The sequence below is a fragment of the Protopterus annectens genome, chromosome 6.part1 (assembly GCF_019279795.1).
Source record: "Protopterus annectens isolate FY-2018-M chromosome 6.part1, PAN1.0, whole genome shotgun sequence".
In the NCBI taxonomy this organism is placed as follows: Eukaryota; Metazoa; Chordata; order Ceratodontiformes; family Protopteridae; genus Protopterus; species Protopterus annectens.
Genome location: NC_056738.1, coordinates 139,097,123 through 139,115,248, shown reverse-complemented (window position 1 = coordinate 139,115,248; position 18,126 = coordinate 139,097,123). Strand labels below are relative to the sequence as shown.

The 18,126-nt window shown below is 41.0% G+C and overlaps 1 protein-coding gene across 4 annotated transcripts in view; it reads left to right on the top strand.

Moving 5' to 3' along the window:
• ATF2 (activating transcription factor 2) overlaps window positions 1-18,126 on the top strand; it is a 1,040,579-nt gene that overhangs the window by 880,246 nt on the left and 142,207 nt on the right. The gene's annotated exons all lie outside the window — the stretch shown is intronic.

The following is an 18,126-nucleotide window of genomic DNA, read 5'->3' as shown; positions in this document are numbered from 1 at the left end:
TATCTGCACATCCCCATAAGGGAATCTTGCAGGAAATATCTACGTTTCAAGGTATGCACTATCCATTCTCTGCACTTCCCTTTGGCTTATCTACTGTGCCCAGGGTATTCACAAAGTGCCTGGCTCCAGCTATTGCATACCGCAGGCAGAGAAATTTTCAAATTTGCCCATACTTGGATGATTGCCTGATTCAGGCGGACAGTCAGGAATTGCTACTTCAGCACCTGGCATTTGTAAAGAGACTTCTAACTTCTTTGGAGTGTACGCCATCAACGAAAAGAAATCACATCTGGTCCCCAGCCAAAAGATTGTATTCCTGGGAGCATGCCTGAACACAACTTCTCAGATGGCATTCCTTACTCCAGAAAAGCAGGTTTATTTGACAAACTACTTCAAACTAATGGCCACCAGAACCCAGCTGTCTGCAAGAAAAATACCTCAAGCCCTAGGGTTCATGGCCTCATACATTCTTCTAATTCCATATGCAAGACTGCATATGAGGAAACTTCAGTGGTACTTAAAAAGTCTCTGGTGCCAACATTCTCAGGACCTGGAAACAATTGTTCCTATCATTCCTTGTCTAAGGGCAGAGTTCCTTTGATGGGCAGAGGCTTGCAACCACAACAAGGGTCTCCGTTTCACTCAACCCCTCACCGCCCAAACCCTGACAACAGATGCATCAGACTATGCATGGGGAGCGCACATGGCTGGCAAATGCATTCAAGGCAAATGGAGCCCAGGACAAATTCACCTACATATTAATCAGAAAGAAATGTTAGCTGTACAGAGTGCTCTGACAGCCTTCAAAAACCTTATCTTTCCAGGAGAACTCTTGATAAAGACAGACAACACCACAGTTATGTGGTACATAAACAAGCAGGGGGGAACTCATTCCTACCCACTCTGCAGGTTAGCCATGGCCCTGTGGAACACAGCCTTGAGCAACCAAATGTACCTGCAAGCTCAATTTCTGCCAGGCAAACAAAATTCACCGGAAGACGACTTAAGTAGAAATCTACTGGACCCACACAAGTGGAAACTGGAACCCAACTCATTCAAACTTCTAACCCGCAGGTAGTGGACACCAGATGTGGACATCTTTGCCTCCCCCCAAAACTATCAATTGAGCAAATTTTGCACCGGAAATCCCCACAGCCAAGCATGGAAAGTGGATGCCCTATCATTTACATGGGAAAACCTCTCAATTTATGCCTTTCCCCCTCTGCCCCTCCTCTCAAAAGTACTACTCAAGATCAGACAGGACAAACCAAGGACAATCCTTATTGCCCCGGACTAGCCCCACCAGCACTGGTACTCACTCCTACGCAGCCTGGCAGCAGTGCCACCCTGGCACCTACATCAGACCCCAACCCTGCTGTCCCAGCAGGAGGGACATATTTTGCATCCTCAGCTGCAAACTCTGAACCTTGCAGCCTGGCTTATTCCCTGAATACTTCACCAGCAACTCTCAGCAAACAGGTGCTCGACTTCATCCTTGAGGCCAGACAGCCTACTACTAGGAAATCCTATTCAGAAAAATGGAAAAGATACTGTTCTTGGAGCCAGTCTCAATGAAAGGACACAGACATACCCACCTTACCTCAAATCCTAGATTACCTAGCAGAGCTGCTCCACAAAGGCCTATCCTTTTCTTCTATTAAGATTCATGCCTCGGCCATCTCAGATCATTATAATACTGAGCCACCTCTCTTTTCTCACCCTCTGGTCAAACAGTTCCTGAGAGGAGCTAACAATTTAAGACCCCCGAGGAGAGTGCCCACACCTGCCTGGGACCTTAACTTTGTACTAGAGAAGCTCATGCTTCCCCCTTTTGAGCCTGCTGCTTCAGCACAGTTAAAATTCCTCTCTTGGAAAATAGCCTTACTTCTAGCCATCACTTCAGCAAGAAGAGTGTCAGCGTTCATTATTTTCCATGCTGACAGGGTTTCCCTCAGGACTAACCCATCTTTTATGCCCAAGGTGGTATCCAGTGTGGCTCTAAACTAATCCATCCATTTACCAACCTTTTTCCCTAATCCTCAGAATAAAGGGGAAAGGATCCTGCACTCCTTGGACGTGCACAGACAACTCAGGTTCTACCTTGGTAGGACTAAGCCTTTCAGAAAATCTGACCAGCTGCTAGTCAGCTTTGCTACAGGGGCAGAGGGCAAGGCCATTTCAAAGCAAACCATTTTCAAGTGGATAGCACACTGCATCCATTTCTGCTACAAGCACCATGGAAAACCTACCCCACAGGGGATCAGAACTCATTCCTCTAGGGCTACCGCAACCTCTACAGCATTTCTTAGGGGAGTCCCTACCAGAGACATCCTGGAAGCTGCAATCTGGAGTTACTCAGCTTTGGGAATCAACCCAAGTGTGATGACTGCAATAGTGAAACACGAAGAACATAGTACAGTTGTGTACACTTACCAGAAATGTAGATGTTTGAGTGTATTCACTGTTCCAGTCCTGGTTACCCTCCCTCCTGCCCCCTGACTCTTCAATGCTTTCTACCTATCCTCCTTTTGGCTATATCTTATGGCTTTGGTATTTACTTTTTACCGGAGGTGTTCCACACCATGTAATTGCTTCCTATTTTGTGGGCTCCTGACATCTGGTGCAGGAAAAACTGATGTAATGGCATTGGCTGCTTGTTTTATACCCCTGACGACCTGATGCCATGGAAGAGGCGACAGCATCCAATGCAGAAATCCCAAGACTCTGGTATTCAGGCGAACTGAGGGCTACCTGCAGGCAGGTAACCGAAGTCTGATGACTGCAACAGTGAATACACTCGGACATCTACTTTTATGGTAAGTGTACACAACTGTACTTTTCATTGACCCAGGATGACCATGTCAACCAGCCTGGCTACAGAGACAGTTGGCAAATCCAAAAACATTGGTCCAGGTGCTTAACTATGTGGGCTGAAGTGGGCATTATGCCTGGGAGTTTGGAGTTGTTTACTAGAGATGCTACTTATCTAAAACAAACAATCAAAGTTTACACACCAAGAGCAATGTGTAACCTAGCATGAATCTGATCACCTTCACGCAACTACTAAATATTTAAAGCATGAAACAACTTCAGGGAGTAGGTGGTTTAGAGAAGCTTAAGGCTCTAAATACCTAAATGCCTGCATCTGTACAGTTCAGTTAGCTACCCCTGTGCGCAATGGGCAGCTTGGCAGTAAGCTGTCTTGGCTTTCACCACCCCTTATCTCAAACCATCTCTGCTCTCACCTTGAATGAATCAGACCATCCCCTAGCTTACTACAAACCTGTCTTCTCCACTTTTAACAACCACCAACTAACTAGACCATGGTCCATCTCCCCCAAAACTAGATATTACCATAAAATAATAAGTAAAGCCCTGAAATGAATAATCACTGTACAACTTACTCTGATGAGGGATGGAGACATCCACCCTAACCCTGGACCCACCCTTCCCACAAGCTCCCAGCCCACTACCACTTTCAACATATGGCCAAATACAAGGTCCCCTAACTCTCTGCTGACCTGTCACCTAAACATCAGGAGTATTAACAACAAGGTCCATAGTCTTCATGCCCTCCTAGCTACCTACTCACCTGATGTGCTATGTCTTACAGAAACATGGCTAAAACCAGGAACTAAAGACAGTGAGGTTATCCCGCCACGGTATAACATACTTAGACTAGATAGTAACACAAGAAAAGGTGGAGGAGTAGCAGTTCTGTTTAAAAACACAATAGATGTCACACTAGCCCCACTACAACCCCCCTTGTTCAGTAATGCAGAAGCTCTAGTTAGCAAACTACAGGTTAACAAAATTAAATCTATATTTATTGCCTGCATTTGTATCCCCCCAGGCAACAATGCAAATACCCCAGAAGACTTCCTCCAATGGCTTTCCAACACATACCCCCATGAAACTATGGTGTTAGGAGACGTTAATATTGACTGGAGCAATTGTTCCTCTGAATCTCCCACCACCCACATAAACCTTCACGGCTATACCCAACTTATATCCTCACCCACCAAAATAAATAAATCCAACTACAAAGGCAGTATCCTGGACTGGATTCTTACCAACAATCACCCAGACCTCTATAACACGGGTATGCACCTAGATGATATAAGTGACCACCTACTCACTTACATCATTAAGCATAAAGTAGATAACCACCACCATGTTCTCTAGAAATCTGTCAGCAACAACTAGAACTTTAACTCCACTGACTTTCAGAATGAACTCAGAGCATGTAATTGGGCCATACTAAAAGAACTTCCACTAGATGATGCTGTAACCTATTTTAATTCTAAATTCCTCTCCATTCTAGATTCCCACGCTCTTATCCGCACCCTCAGAGCCAAAACTAAGACCGCCCCCTGGCTCTCTAAAGTAGCCAAAACCAAAATCATAGCAAGAAACAAAGCATTGGACAAATAGTGCACCTCCAAAGACCACTCAGCCATATTAAATTCCGACAACTAAGGAATGATACCAAGAAAGCCACATTGTTAGACAAAAAAAACTTCTACTAACATCTTCAGCAAAAACACCAGAACAAACCTCAAAAAGTTTGGGCAGGTATAAACAAACTGCCCCACCCTGGCCAAACCCCATCCCCTCAGCTTGTAACCTTAAAACTCCAGAGGAAACTGCAAACATCATTAACACTTTTTTTTACCAAAACCATCCAGTCACTAGCTAGCAAACTATCCCGCACCAGCTCCATTCAGAATTCCTCCACAACCACTACCCCACTCCCTTTTACCTTCCAGCCTATATCTACATCTACCATCCAATCTCTAATTAACAAACTAAAGCCCACTACCCTGGCAGCTGATCTCCTCCCACCAGAATATCTACAAAAAGGGGCAGATGCAATTGCATACCATGTCTCGATCATAATAAACCGCACCTTGACTGAAGCCACTATCCCCTCTCTCTGGAAGGTTTCCCATGTCATTCCCCTTCATAAAGGAGGGAATTCTTTAGACCTCTCAAACTTCTGACCAATAGCCATACTATCACCACTGGCCAAAATTATGGAAAAGTGCATCCACAACCAATTAATGTGCTATCTCACCCAAAATAAACTACTGGCCAACTCTCAGCATGGTTTTAGGCCACACCACAGCACCACATCAGCCCTCCTATCCTTCTCTAATGCTATCAACATCAACCGAAACAATAACAAACTTACCTCAGCTCTCTTCCTAGATCTGTCTAAGGCCTTTGATATGGTCAGTCACCAACTGCTTCTCCGTACCCTGAAGGAACTATCACTGAACAGTAGTTCAAGTTAAATGGTTCCAATCCTACCTGTCTGATAGACAACAAGCAGTTTTATGGCAGAATACCCTATCCACTCGTCTACCCATGGCTCCATACTAGGACCACTACTCTTCTCAGTCTTTATCAATAACCTACCCACCATCACTCCCAAGGCCACCTGCATCCAATATGCAGATTACTGACAACTGAACCTATGACCCTAACCCAAAATACTTTCAATGATGTAGAAAAATGGTTTGCAAACTGTCAGCTTCTATTAAACCCCAACAAAACTAAACTGCTCATCTTTTCCCCACTTGCAAATCCTCCTCACCATTTTTTTACTATAAGTTCCAACAATGGCACAATTATATCCCCAGATACCCACACAAAACTCCTAGGCTTCACAGTTGACAACACCCTAAAATATGATATCCATGTCAAGCAAACCATCAAATCTGTCAACAAAAAACTGGGCTCCCTATACAGGGTCAAACCTTTCCTCACTCCTTGTGCTAGAACTACTATCGCTCGGTCCCACCTATTATCTACCCTCCTCTATGCCTCCCCCCTGTTCACTAACCTGAATCAGGCCACGCTTACCAAACATGCAAGCTGTTACAACCATATTGCTAGATTTGCTACAGGTACTACCTCTAGGGCTCACCACTGTATCAACCTAACTCAACTAGGATAGCTTGAATGGCCCAGTTTTGTCCGTTACAACCAACTGATAATAACCCACAAAATCCTGTACCAACCCGAAAAAACACCAGCACTAAATAAGATCATCAAACCATATAGCAACCTGAGGTCACTACGCTCTGCTGACAAACTACTGGTGCAAACAACTAAGAGCATAAATGTGGCTGGGGACTCTATTCGCCAACTCAGTAGGCAAAACATGAAATTTACTACCTGCCAAACTTACTCACCAATCCTCCTTAACTCAGTTCAAAAAAGCCTCAAACTACACTTCCAACTGCATTGGCATTGTCCTTGCTTAAACCCTGACTAACCACCACCCGCTGATTTTGCAAACTCTCCCTAAGCATTTCAATCATAGGCTCTAATAAGTGTATGAATTCTTGAAGGGACTTAGCCCGCAACTGCGTGTATTATTGTCTGAAACCTAAGCTGACTGATCTGATTTTGTCAACTATGTTTTATCTATGTTTGTAACCCTACTGAAAACTGCAAATTATACTTATCTCTAAATGTTTTTATTGTTCCTAATGTAATTGTACTCTGCTTACTGGAGCTTTTCTCCCCAGACCTCCGCAGAAAATGGATATATATCCAGTCGGACTTTCCCAGTAAACAAATGTAAAATAAATAAATAAATAAATAAAGTTGTCTTATTTATAATGCAGAAAGTAAACAACAAAGAGTTCAGTATAGCAGACCAACCAATAGCAATACACTTGAATTTAAATTTTGTAGCAAGCAATGCCCGCAACTAGCCTAGAAAACTACTTCTGCCACTAGAAGGAACCAGTAAATCAGTTATAGAAAAATTCACTAATTCAGCAGTAAAAACAGTACAAGCAATATCAGTACATTCTGTATTATAGGTTCATAGATAGGTACTAGGCTATCTGCCCGAAGGCATTTATAAGCCTAGCCAAAATGTGTTGGCTTTCACCATCCCCTTAGATTAGTTTCCTGTGCCTCTATCCAGCAGAGCCACTGAAGTGATCCCCAGGGTAAACTTTCTGTTTCCCATCCACTCGTCAAGGTTTCTCTTGAAGGGTGCTAGCGAGGCACTCTGCCTAATGTAGATTGAAATCTTGTTCCAAAGCATGGGAAGTCTCTGGGACAGGAATCCATCCCTCTAGCATGTCCTATTTATTGTTGTGGTGAGGTTTAGATCCCTACAGCATGTGGCTCAAGGGTATAAGGTTTTCTTTAGGTGGAGCATGTCCATCAGTTCAGGGTTGGACATGGCCTTGTATGACAGGCACAGATCACCTCTGAGCAGTGAGGCCAGTGATCCTCTTGGTGAACTACTTCTGTGGTCTTTCCAAGTGTTGCAGGTGTCTTGTAAGGTACATTCCAAATTGGGCGTTGTACTCTATGATGGGTCTGATGAGTGATGACTAGAGGGGCACATTGACCTCTTTTGATCTGGATGCAAACCCTTTTGTGAATAGGTGGGCCACATAGAAGGATTTTCTAACCACTTTGGCAATGTGATTATCAAAGGAGAGATTACTATCTACTTGGGTCCCCAGATCCCTTATTACGTTTTCCGTATTTAGGGGACTACCACCTATGTGGTAGTTTGTAGGTACTTTGTTATTTCCAAAGGGAATAACTATGCACTTTTTGTATTTAGCTTGAGGCCATGATTTTGACACCAGGTATCCGTCTCAGCGAGACCCTTTTGGAGGATGTCTGTGTCAACCTAGTTTGCAGTCGTCTGTGAACTTGGTCACCCATAGTCCTTCTGTGCTTGTCTGTACCTCTGAGAAGTATATGCCCAACAGGAGGGGTCCTAGGACTGAGCCCTGGGGAATGCCACTTGTAACTGGTTTAGAGTCAAACCTAGCTCCCGCAACTCTCACCATGTGGGTTCTGTCCGTGAGCCAATTGGCAACCCATCTTGTGACATAGGGGTTTATGTTCAGGCTGGTGAGCTTGTCTATAATACCAGAATGGGGAATGGTGTTGAAGGCCTTTGCGAGGTCTAGGTAGGCTGTGTGTATACCACCTTTCCATCGTCTATAACTTTGGTAACTGTCTCAAAGAAATCCACCAGGTTTAGGAGGCATGATCTGCCCTTAACAAAGCCGAACTGGGTAGGGTCCAGTGTTTGGAGGTTCCCAATGTCTCTGTTAATGAGTTCCCATGATGATGCGCTCCATAGCCTTGCAGACCAAGCTATTCAGGCTTATAGGGCGATAGTTCCTGGGGTCTATTGTGGCTCCACCTTTGTGGAGTGGAATAATTGTTGCTGTGCACCACTGTATGGGTACTTAGCCTGTGGAGAGGCTGAGTTTGAACAGTGTGTTTAGGTGGGGGGTTAGTTTGTCTTTGAGCTCATGTAGGACACAGCCTGGGACACCGTCTGGTCCCATTGATGCTGTGTTTTTGGCTTTGGAGATGGCTATTTTAACCTGAGTGTCTGATTTCAGGGACTCTACATTCTTCTGGTATGGTTATGGGTCCTTTTGAGGGTGAGAAGGGGGTGAAGTTTGCACTGAACCTGTCTGCCAGGATGTTGGCAATATCGGTTGGTTCAGTGTATTTTGTGCCATTCTGCAGTAACTCCATGCAGATCTGAGCATTGCCACATAGATTCCTGACATAGCTAAAGAATGCCTTGTGGTTATCTTTGGAGTCCTTGGCAAGTTTTCTTTCAAAGCACGCCTTGGATGATTTTATGAGGGATCATAGTTTCTTGCTTATACTGATCAGGGATGTCTTCCCTTCTTGGGATTTTACTCTTTTCTGTACTAGTTTCCTCCTTCTATTGTACTAGTTTCCTCCTTCTATTGTATAGCTTGTTTATGGCAGGGGTCCACCAGACTGGTTTCCTTTTCTTGGCAGAGTGAGTCTTTGTTTTGCTTGGGATAGCGCAATCCATACATTCTTGTAGATGCCCGTAGATTGCATTAGTAAAGGATTTTGCAGCTTGGACAGCGTTATCCTTTAGCATGGGGGCTTTGAAACTTTCCACCTCTGTCTTAAGTAACGTGAAGTTTGCTTTTGAAAAGTTTTTCATGGTGGTTTCCTTGTCCGGGGGTGGGGGCGGAATGTGGATATCCAAAGTGATTTGTTTATGGTCAGATCTAACTAGCGAGGGGTTGACCTGTGGTGTGGAACACCGGTCACCAGTGTTGGTGAAGATCAGGTCCAATATGTTGTCACCTCTGGTGGGAGTGTTGACCAGTTTTTCCAGGGTGTTTGAGTTTATAAATTCTAGGAAATGTTGGGTAAGGGAGTTAGTACTTGAGTAGTTTTCCCAGTTAATGTTTGGGTAGTTGAAATCACCCAATATTAGGGTGTTTGGTAGGACCTTTATGTTACCTAGTGTTTCCAGAAATGCAGAATGGGGGTCCTGGGATATGGTGGGTGATCTGTAGCAAGCTACAATTTGAATTGCAGTTTTGCCCATTCTTAGTTGCACGTGGATAATCTCTGATGCATCCTGCTGTGCCACTAACTCCCTGATGAATATGGATACTCCCCTGCCTTTTGTATTTCGGTCTGGGTTCTGTGGCCGAAATGTATGGTATGACTTGTAGCCTGATAGTGCTGGGGTGCTCTCTGGAGCCTTAAACCAGATTTCTGTTACTGCACATATATCGATTTTCTCCATAGTGAGGAGTGCCTCGAGTGCATGCATTTTGAGGTTTAGACTTCTGGCATTGAGTAGTATTACCCTCAGATTTTTGTTACTTGTGCTATTTACAGCGGTGGGTTTGTCTTTTGAGCCTTGCCTAAAAAAGGCACTATGGGGGTGGCAAGAGCCTTGGCCATTATTCGAAAGCCTAAGGGTGACAGGTGCAAGCTGTCTCGGCTTGTTGAGCATGTAATCCCAGGCAGACAGACCCTGGATCCCCTTTGAATGACACCAGAAACTTAGCCAGTTGTTGAAATTGATAATTTTTTTTCTTTATACTATGATATCATTCTTGGTGAGGGCAGGATTCTACTCAGGGTCAGGGTCATACTGGCCTGGGCTACGTGATCAGAGAGCTCTTCCATGTCTCATTTCATGTAGTCCAGGGAGGTACGGCTCAGGTCATTCACACCAACATGGACAATGACAGAGTCATATTTGTACTTGTTCTGGAGTGACCTGAGTGCTTGTGTTATGTGGTGGATCCTGGCACCCGACAGGCAGCTAACAGTAACCTTCTCCTTATTCAGCCTAGTGAGTGGGACGTCAGTGTGCCTGGAATTATATCAAATGTCATGCGACCCTATTGTTCCTGGCTTCAGTTAGAGTAGTTCAATTCAGTTTAATCAGGTCACAAAATGGAACCCTCAGCTCTGTGTATAGCTTCTTATAGCAAGTGAGGGGCTTACTACTCTAAATTGCCTTCTTTATAACACAGAAAAAAAGCAAGAAAAAGGTCAGTAGAGCACACCAATTATTAGCAAGATACTTGAATTTAGCATCTGCAACAAGTCACGCCCACGGCTAGCCTGGAAATCATCATCTGTCACCAGCAGGAACAAGTAAACTAATTATAGCAAAAACTGCCTTATTTAGCAGTAAAAAGAGTGCAAGCAGTATCAATATTATATTAAGCAGTTATATCAAAGTTCACTTTGCCTGGTGCTCCTAGCTTCAGTTGGAATAGCCCAATCCAGTGGTTAGCACTTCTAGATATTGCAGCACTACCCAGTCCTATCCCTAAATTCCATAATTCTTTAAGGCATCAGGGGTATATGCAAGGCTGCATATGAGAAGGACTCTAGATATCATGATTCAGTTCAACTTTAGTTATTCACTCAAACCGTACCCCTAAATTCCACGATTCTGCATAACCTTGGATGGTAGGTTGACCTTTAATACTGGTCCATGGTCATACAATGGCAATTTCAGCAGCTTAATGTGATTATTCATAAGGATGCTTCAGTTTATACCTGGAAGACAAACTTTCAAAGTCTTTCAGTTCAAGAAATGTAAAATACACCAAGTAAAAAGCACCAGTGGAGGAAATAAAGCCCAGTCCTTTCTTTAAAATCCAATTTAATGTCAAAAAGCACGACAAGCCAATCCAGCAATACAAACGACCAAAAAAACGAACTTCAAGGCACATTAACGCTATGTCTCCACACTTGCGTTTTCGTTTGATACACTTCCTCAGATGTGAATGAATACTAATTAAGAATACACCTCACTTTATATACATACACTAATTGAACTATTTGGTTAATTCAACTTTAATTAATGATCATTAAAAAAAACTCTTTACTAGTCAGTTGCAACCTTTTAAAACACAACCTAGCCATTCATCCATTTTTCTAAAAAAACTTATATTTTAATAACATTAATACAAATAAAATGAATTAAATATGCTCATCCACATATATTATTATTAAATCCTATATTATTTAATATTAAATATCAGGAAATAAATAGCTAATTTTAAAATCCATTGGAAAATGCATTTGATGAATTACATTATAGCACCATCTAGTGTTGAAAAGGAATATTTTATTCTAAAAAATGCTCAATGAGACTAGCAGCTGTTTAGAACTATGATAATATCAAACACCCTCCTTTTCCAAACATAGAAAATGTTAAAAATATATAACAATTCCCAGTAATGGTTAATTACATTGCAAACATTACCATCAAATAAATGAAAGGCTGTACTTTTTCATTCATAATTTAGCTGCCCTCATTTTTAACACTGGGGCCAAGGACACTGTATTGTTCAAACCAGGCGGGTTGTTGGACTCCAGATGGAGTTGCCATAACAACTCCTTGTATTCTATAGTGTCCTCCCAAGGTCCCCCTCTGACATCTTTATTAACAACCTCCAACACAAAAAAGGAGAAGACTGCCTCCACACATTTAGTTTTGTGTCTAAAAAGTGCATTATTGATACAATTAGTTTTTATGTCGTAATTATGTTCATATATTCGATTTCTTAACCTCATTTCCGATTTACCGACATAAAATGCTTCACATTTTGTGCACATACTCAAATAAACTATACCACTGGTTTGGCAGTTGGCGAAGTGGCTACTTTGTATCAATATTTCCCTACTACTAATATATATACTGTGTCTTTAGCACATATAAACGGACATTGAGAGCAACTTCCACATTTAAATGTGCCTACTCTCCCTTTCTTTATTCTATCCCCCTTTCCTTTAACCTCAAAAAAATTCTTCAGGTTTTTGCCTTTCCTATATGTACATTTTAAAGGCTGTTTGAACAAACAATTCAAATCCGAAATTTCACCAAATTTATGCCATTCATTTTCTAACAAGTTCCTAATTATACTTGCCTCCCCGCTGAAATCCAATACAAAGTTGTAACTCTCAAATTGATCATTTTTATTGTCAACCTTCTGTCCTTCCTCTTTTGCTAAGATAGGCTGGTATTTATCCCCCCTTCCTTTAACAACCTCCTCTTCTATTTCCTTAATTAACCTATCAGGGTAGCCTCTATCTAAAAACATTTTACGTAGTCTTCCACATTCTTCTTCAAAATCCTTCTCTCTAGAGGTCATTCTGCTACCCCTGACGTATTGTCCCTTAATTATACCCTTCTTGTGGTGGTGGGGGTGAGCACTATCATATGCTAGAAATGAGTTGGAATAGCTTTCCTTTCTAAACACCTTTGAAAAAACTCACCCTCTCCTTTACCGACAAAAATGTCTAAATATTTTAAACTTTCTTTGCTCTGAGAAAAGGTGAAGGAGAGAAAATTGGTGGTTCTGGATAAATTCTCCATAAAGGATGTAAATTCTGCATCAGAGCCGACCCATAAAAGACAGCTATCATCTAGGTATCGCTTATACAGCTTCCAGCAAACCCTGAACTGGGAATTTAAAATATATTTATGTTCCCATGCTGCCAAAATAATATTCGCGTATAACAACTCCCTTGATCTGCTTGAAAAACTCTCCTTCATAGTGCAAATAGTTGTTATTCAGGACCAAATCCATTAAAGTCAGAATCAAACAAAATTCATTGTGGGAAAATTTTCCATAATTAATCAAGGCCTCCTCAAACCACTCCAAACCCTCCTTATAGGGGATGGACGAGAAAAGATCGACTATATCCAATGTAATGAAAGTTATGTTTCCATCAAAAAGTTCCCTCTTTAAATTCCGCAATAAATCCCAGGAATCCTTTACTATACCAACCCCCTCATTCAATACTTCTTTTAATTTATTGTCTAACCATTTGGCTATGGGGGCTGTCAGGGACCCTTCTGATGAGACTATAGGTCTCATAGGTGGGTTTGTAACATTCTTATGAACCTTCGGTACACCAAATATGTTAGGAACTTTAGGTTTTTCCACATACAGAAATCTGTATTTGTCCACATCTATTGACCCCTCTAATAATAGATCATTCAATGCAACAAACACCTTTTTGTTGCCAATATTAATTTCATTTAGGGAGGATCTCGTGTAGTGCTCTTCGTTTTCTAACACCTCTAACATTTTGGCTTCATAGTATACTTGGTCCATAATAATGGTTCCCCCTCCTTTGTCCGGTTTGAGTATTCTTATTGTAGGATCTCGAGATAATTGCTGTAATAAATCATTTTCTTCCTTGGTTATATTGGGTCCCACCCAGTTTTTGGATAATTCCTTCCTAATTTTTTTCTCCATCATTACCCAGTCCTATCCCTAAATTCCATCATTCTTTAAGGCATCAGGGGTATATGCAAGGCTGCATATGAGAAGGACTCTAGATATCATGATTCAGTTCATCTTTAGTTATTCACTCAAACCCTACCCCTAAATTCCACGATTCTGCATAACCTTGGATGGTAGGTTGACCTTTAATACTGGTCCATGGTCATACAATGGCAATTTCAGCAGCTTAATGTGATTATTCATAAGGATGCTTCAGTTTATACCTGGAAGACAAACTTTCAAAGTCTTTCAGTTTAAGAAATGTAAAATACATTTATAAAAGGTCAAGATGTAAATGTGCAGTATGATTAGGATTTAAAATAAGTTTCAAGGTACACTTGTTTTGAGCGAGTCTCACATATGGGCAGACAGTCCAGTAGTTGCTTTTTACCTAAGTAAACATGTGGGCATGTATTCCTGTCAGCTTTGCAGTTTATTTTTCAAAATATGAGACTGAGCAGTTCAGCATCAGTTTATATCTTACACTCTGCTAGGATGACGCAGTGTAAGGGCAGATGATTTTACTTCACAGATTCCAAATATTTACAGGTGGAAGCTAGATCCAGACATTCTCTGGGCTGTAACAAAGGATTGGAGCTGAGCTGAAACAGATGGACTTGCACTTCAAACCAATGGTTGTCTCAGAGTTTTGCACAGGAATCCAACAGAAGAAAGCAAGGAAAGCATGCTTTCCCTTCATCTGGGGTATATGTTTTCCTGGCTGCTGTTCTTCCCATCACCTTTAATTCAGGACCTCTTCAGGCAACGCTGAAACAGACAGCTATGATTTCAAAATCTCCAGAATGGTATTCAAGATCTAGCTGTCTCTTCTATAACAGTTTACTTCTATGGAGACTGACAGATATTGCCTTTAATACCTTGTTTGATATCCTAAGAGTAGGATAGGGAGTTTCATCCCAATCTGAGCTACCAGAGGGTAGCTGTCTAAAAATGTCACTTTGACTCCAGTCAGACTCTGCCTTAATGGTGCAGTTCTTGGGATACTGAAAGTGTGTGCCTGTGCGGTTCCAGTGACAACAGTTATGATCCTAATAATAACTACAAGTGTGAACTTAGAGGAACATTTGCCATGTCTGAGGTTATGGTGTGTTTATTTATTTTATTTATTTGTCTATTTATTTGTCTATTTATTTGTAGTTGTAACTGAACAGTTTCAACCCCAGTCTTGCAGAAAATGTAGAAAACAAAGTAATAATTTACCAAATGCATGAGTAAAGCAGCAGAGTAAAGATAAAGGTGTGTGTGTATGTATATATTGCTGTCTATATAGATATGTGTGTGTGTGTGTGTGTATGTGTGTGTGTGTGTGTGTATATGTGTGTGTGTGTGGGTGTGTATGTATATATATATATATATATATATATATATATATATATATATATATATATATAGGTCTACTTCAACCCATCGAAATTACGTTTCTATGAAAAGTAATTAAGCGACTCCTTTTTCCCGAAAGTGCATTTTTTTGAAAATGCACTTTCGCGAATAAGGAACTAAGCGAACAGCAGCGGAGGTTGCTGCTTAGATCATGACACAGCAGAGTTAAGGGAATATTCTCTTTCCCCACTGTAGTGCGATCTCAGAGTGAGAGTGAGCAGCGGTGTGGTGGGTGCAGGGAAGGAAGTGTAGAGCAGTAGACCCATGTGTATATATATATATATATATATATATATATATATATATGTATGTATGTATATATATATATATATATATGTACATATATATATATATATATATATATATAGTGTATCCTAGCAATTGGAGTAAAACAATCACAGGGTTAGTATATAGAAACAACAGTAATGTACAGATGCAAGGGTAAGAAACCCCATGCAGTCTTCCACCAAGATAGTTCACCTTTATGGCAAACATTATATCAAAAAGGACATCAGACTATTAACAGAATTTTCCTTAGGCAGGAAGGTAAAGGGCAGTCACATCCATGTAATCTCGATGTTCACAGGCAACTGAAGTAGTACCCAGGCAAGAGAATCAAGTACGTATGTTTGCCTTTTGCATTAACATTTCTTTTCTTACAAAAGCCATTTCAGAATGGAATTTCTAAGTATGACAAAACTGATAAATATTAAGGCATTGCTCTGCTAAGGTAAACTGCTACCTCTCAAGCTTTCTTTAGAGACTGTCTCTGGATACATAAATATATGTTAAAAAACTCTTTTACATCAAAGTTGAAACTTTATTAAAAATTATGCTCCTGAGTCTTGATCCCAGGTCAAGACCAGATTTGCTATGGCTGTAGTGAAAGGACCAGCCTTGTAATTCTTCCCTCTGTTGGGGGGATGCTTATGGTCCTACCGGTTGCTACTGTTGATTATGTCCATATGTTCTGACTTCTGCAGTGTTATTTAGTATGACCATTAAATTAGTGGTAGGCTTTGAGCCAGAGTAATTTGTAGTAGTCTTGTAAATCCTCCCATCAGTATCTTCTTGAATAACTTTGAGTATTAGAGACATCTATATTGTATATGTAATCATGTCTTTAATTTTGCAAAGTCAAGTTAGCTTCTTACAGAGTTCACAGCTATATGCCATAGTCACATTTATGATGCATTTCTGTCTGTAGCACAAGCAAATTTTTGCTAGACAGTCCCTATCAGCAGAGAAAATGAAGGGTGTGAGGTACTGTTTGGTTTAGTAATGAGAGACACAAACGTTTAGATTCTGATCCTCAAGGCTAATGCACAACAGCACAGGTACTGCTGTGAAAATTTCATGTCAAAAAAGGAGAACCAGTAATGGTTAGGAGAAAGCCATATGGTCTGATGGCTGTAACACTTTTCCCCTCCAAGTTATGCTGTGAAGATGAGAGTCACAGCTACATGTACTCTCACTTTAATTTCTCCATGTCTTCAGGGTTTGTAATACCATGGCAGGAATGGACCCCATTCCTAAGTCAGGGTATAGTTAAAGCTTTTGAAATTAGTATAGTTTCAGTCTTTGATGTTAGCCAAAAGTTTTCTTTGCAACATCCGCAACATGCCCAGAACTCCTTCTGCAATGCATATGGGGTTACATGTATTGTAGTCTATCTAAATATGACTGTATATTATTTTTTATTAGTCGCATTGTTCCTACTACTATTGGAACTGTTTGAGTATCTGTCTTCCACATTGCTCTAATTTCTGCTTACAAATCTTGATATTTTAATGCTTTTTGTCTCTGTACGTGAGACACTGTAATCACTAGATGTAGCAGTTTCAATGATCAGTGCTACTTTTGTCTTTTTTTCATGGAGTACTATATCTGGTTTTCTCACATCTATTTTTTGAAATGTTGGTATTGGGTGATCGCATGTGATATAAACTTCATCATTCTCTATAATGCTTTGTGGTTCATGTTTCCAGTGCTTCTCAGCTACTTTTATATTGTAGTGTTTGCACAATCCCCAATGCAACAATCTTGCCATATTATTGTGCCTTTCCGTGTACAGGCCCTCTGCCATAAGTGTATCACACCCAGCAATGAGGTGTGTAACTGTTTCCATTTCTTTTTTTACAAAACCTATATCTGTCTCTTTTTCCCACATCCTCAATGGACTTTCTGGACTGCCATTGTTAACCTTTCATCCTTTGGTTTCAGCTCACTGGTCCTTAACCATTCCTGCATCAAATTTCGATCAAGATGAGGTTGTTTCAGGAGTTCTCTATTCATGCCACTATGTTCATGGCTTTTCTGCATTTCTTTCCTTCTCATCTGATCCTTCTCCTTGTATTCTTTCTTTCGTTTTTTGGCACATTCATTTGTTGTCTGATTTTTGCCTACTTCTGTTTTGATTTCCATTCCTGGTGCCACCTTAATGCTTCTGCTAAACTAAGCAGAGAGGTCAGCTTAGGTTCATAGGTTCATACTAGGCTAGCTGCCCTAGGGCATTTATAAGCCTAGCCAGAGTGTGTAATGAGGTGTGTAACTGTTTCCATTTCTTTTTTTACAAAACCTATATCTGTCTCTTTTTCCCACATCCTCAATGGACTTTCTTAGTACTGCAACTTTCCTGCTTTAAACCTTGCCTTTGCACATTTATCAAGACCAAATGTCATTTTTTATATCTTCTGAGAGTTTTAACATTCCTGGTGCCACCTTAATGCTTCTGCTAAACTAAGCAGAGAGGTCAGCTTAGGTTCATAGGTTCATACTAGGCTAGCTGCCCTAGGGCATTTATAAGCCTAGCCAGAGTGTGTATGGCTTTCGCCACCCATTTTAAATTAATTTTGCTATGCCCTTTTTCGAGGTTAGTATACTGTGCCTCTGTCTAACAGTGACACAGAAGTGATACCTTCCTCGCCTCATGTTTTAAAACTTTCACTATGTTTGGATCTGATGAGGTCAGCAAATATGTATGAAGACTCACGACTGTAGAGCTAGGCATGTAATCAATTTTGAGGAGGCCCTTACTTCCTTCAGGGCATGAAATATATATTCTTGGTACACAGTGATATTTATATATCATCTGATAAGTGTGAAGCATTTTTTATGT